The sequence below is a fragment of the Mizuhopecten yessoensis genome, unplaced genomic scaffold (assembly GCF_002113885.1).
Source record: "Mizuhopecten yessoensis strain PY_sf001 unplaced genomic scaffold, ASM211388v2 scaffold7987, whole genome shotgun sequence".
In the NCBI taxonomy this organism is placed as follows: Eukaryota; Metazoa; Mollusca; class Bivalvia; order Pectinida; family Pectinidae; genus Mizuhopecten; species Mizuhopecten yessoensis.
In genome coordinates this window covers 431,447-435,058 of record NW_018407322.1, presented here as the reverse complement: position 1 = coordinate 435,058, position 3,612 = coordinate 431,447, and the positions used below count along the sequence as shown (strand labels likewise).

The 3,612-nt window shown below is 37.4% G+C and overlaps 1 protein-coding gene across 7 annotated transcripts in view; it reads left to right on the top strand.

The window, feature by feature from the left end:
* LOC110454668 overlaps window positions 1-3,612 on the top strand; it is a 79,389-nt gene that overhangs the window by 8,177 nt on the left and 67,600 nt on the right. The window contains exon 1 of one of the 7 annotated variants that reach the window (XM_021504306.1): window positions 483-603. The exons of the other annotated variants lie outside the window; for them this stretch is intronic. The gene's annotated coding sequence lies outside the window, so the exon portion shown is untranslated. Of the gene's footprint in view, window positions 1-482; window positions 604-3,612 lie in introns of those variants that run through there. 7 annotated transcript variants of the gene reach the window in all.

Sequence of the window (3,612 nt, the reverse complement as noted above, 5' to 3'; positions counted from 1 at the left end):
CCCCCCCCCCCCCCCCAATCATGCTAACCTTTGATCCAAAAATCCAAAAAAGTTGTGCAGTGTGATAAAGCTCTCCCCTCAGAGATAGATATGGTGAGGTGTTACTCTGCCCTCCCCCATCCCCCTAACCTTTGATTCAAAATAGTTTTGCAGTGTGATAAAGCTCTCCCCTCAGAGATATTGTGAGGTGTTGCTCTGCCCCCCCCCCCCCCCCCCCCCCCCCCCCCATCCCGCTAACCTTTGATCCAAAAAAGTAGTGCAGTGCGATATAGCTCTCCCCTCAGAGATATGGTGAGGTGTTCCCCTGCCGCTAACTATAGTCTCTGGTGCCCCTCCAACTTACTGCAGATCCCCCTCGGTGATCTCCTTTGTTGCTCTTTCCCTATAAGCCACTGTACAGATGCCTCCCAGTGGTGTCAGGTATAGAAACTGGGGACACAGAGGTAGGGGTCAGGTAAAGGAGTGGTACAATTTTAAACCGTTCCAATACAAGCGCATTCTTTGACATTTTTGTTGTTATTAATCGGTATGAGTTTGTCAGCGCAGGTAAATATGACATTTGATTACCCAACCAAACATAAGATCGGAACCTCACGCTCACAGGTGAGTATTAGGAATGGTGTTACCTGGTGGAATTTATCATGTTTGATCTATTCTTTAATATTGAAAAAAATTGTTTGAACTTTATTTTGTTTCTCCTTGTGCATACTTTGGAGCACTGACCCCCTTTTAGGTCGACCTATAAGCCAATTGATTCTTGTTTCCTCACTACAATGCCTTCTATACACACCAAGATTTTCTACTGTAGTTCATAGACACTGTCTCTGCAAAGTGTTCAAACACAAAATGCAAACTTTCCGCTATAAACTCAGACAAATTATCATTGCTACCTACAAAGTTTCCCAAACATTTTCAGCTGTAAATTAAAACAACTATTATTTAACGAAGACTATACTACATGTGATAGTAGAATCCCACCTATAAAAACAGTCTTTATGTAAGCACCTTTGTACCATATACCTGGTAACATGAATACATTTTTATGCCAGTATACCTTTGCACTGTGTACCATAAATTAGGGCGTGTAGAAGACATGTTTTGTAAATTAGAAATGTAAGTACTGTAAAGTATGTCTGTTATAAACTTGAAACTCACCGAGAATGTGAGGATTGAGGTTATCCCAGGCCAGGAGTTAGCCGGTCCATCATAAGTTACTGTCCTACAGATGCAAGTTTCTATTTGTGCAGCTATGGCACACAGTGAAGTATTCTGAAAGCACTATTCTTGTTGGATTCTCAGGTAAAAGTATTAGTGTTAATGGGTGCTTGTTGTTGTACCTGTAATACTATACAATGGTAGCTGTAATTAGCCTTCTTCAGCTTGAATTCAATGTGAGAAAAAGTGTTGCAGGATATGTATTTGTGAGATTCTGTTTCCAGTTCACACAAATTCTGTTTCCAGGGATGCATTCTGTGTTTTACTTTGTAAAACACTGTTGGGGCTGTTTCACAGTCTATTCTAGTTAGGTTGATTTGAACTTGTTTTATTACTGTAATTATGAATAGATAAATCCTACTTTACTGACAGCAAAGGGGACTGGACCATTTGGTCATATAAGACAGTGTGTCGGTAAAACTATCTCATTTGTCTAGATATGATAGAGTGTTGATAAAGACAGGTTTATAGAGAAACTTATCCTCAAGGATCATACAATCATATCAGATATTACAGGGTGTTCCTAAAGTCAGGAGTCAGTAAGATCAGGTTTTTTCTGCAGAAATGTATGTAAAACCTTAATGTCAGATGACGGAGCTCTCTAAAGTTGAAGGCTTGTTAGATGTCCATATAAAACTCCAATAAACCAGTGAACTGTACCACTCTGTACACTGTCAATGATAAACATACATAATTCATGTTAACACACATCAAATGTCCATTATCTTGATATACCTGTGAATGCCTTTGGAAAATTAGAGAGAAATTGAGGAGAAACACTTAAACAGTGCAGCTTTGACAGTATATATATACAAATATTAGTTCTGCAAACAACATCAAACAAGTATATACTGAGACCACCAAAAACAGTTTTACACGCTTTTTACTGAAAGATGTTTATCAGAAAAACTTGTAAGATCAAAACACAAGGAACATGCAGAATGTATACTATCTTCTTGTTTATCACAGTCACAAGTGCAAGTGTGGTATTTTAGGATTACAAATTCAGCCTAGTAGGTGATGTATGGGGAATTGAATTGGCGGCAAGCAGTTCGGCTGAGTGATAGACGAGGAAATGGAGAAAAATACTGAGAAACAGGAATACAAATTTTGTCTAGGAATAAATGTAAATAGTCAATCAAGTAGAGATAACAGGGCGGCTGTCATTGATGGATACCAGAGTTAGGCACTTGCTAGCTGTTTCCTGATTATCTGCTGGTAGCATGCCTCGTATCTTCATCTTTATTATTCATTCTTTAAATTTCGGAAGCAATAAAGATAAGGTTTCAAAAGATGATGAACTGAGGATAAAATATTTTAAAGCATAAATACCAAATTTCCTCTGAAAATATTTAAGATTCAGGTAAAGTTTTATCCCGACTGTTCTTAGAAAGCCAGACATGCACATGTAGAACCTGTGTAAACGTAGAGTGATGGCTGGTGGAGAAGTAAAACACAGCTAATGGCAGGTCTGTTGGTGAGATATTAAAAACATATGTTTAACCACATAACTGGCTAGTATAGACACTTGTTGACACTTAAACAGGACAAATACTAATTGGGCACTTCAAGCTGATAGATAAGTCAGGAAATTAGCAAAATCAAAACCAACAGACTTGTCATCTATTTCAGTAAAGAACAGATTTCGTTCACTATAACATGGAAATTATATTGAATTTGTATCACGGATTTTGTTAAGAAAACTCGCAATAATATATCATACTTTGATGTTGAGAGGCTGTGTAATATAACTGGAAAATTAAACCTAAAAGATGTGTAAATATTATTTTGTATTATTCCTGGTAGATAATGTAGGATTTGTAATATAGATGATAAAGGATTCTGAATGAGTTTCTTTTTCATTAGCTTTATGGAACAAGTTTTGAATTTTTCATTTGATGCTCATATATATGGTTGCTATCCTGCAGTGAAGATATTTATTACTGCATGATAATGTTTACCTATATTGGATAACTGGTGTTGGATAAGGCTCTGCACACATCCGCATAAATCACTGGTCCCACGCTTCTATACTTGGCCCAGGTTTAAAGTTTGCCGAGAATGTAATATTACACCTGAAAGCTACAGGTGTAAAATGGCATGTCGGCTAGCCATTTAGCTTTGCTGTCATTACCTCTTGATTTTAAATATTGAAAACGAATCTGCTGACATAAGGAGAGCTGATGGTGGCCCGTTTACATACATGTCTGTAAGGGTGTTTTGTTAGCTTGCTGACATTGTCTGGAGAATGTCTGGGAACACAATCCTAAATATCCCTATATTGAATGAAAAGATGTCAGGATTTGTTCTTAGTTGTCATGATCAGAATCCTGATAAGTTGGTAATTTAGATTTTAAAAACAAAATGTAAAACGAAGTGAAAGCTGACAGTGTGGTC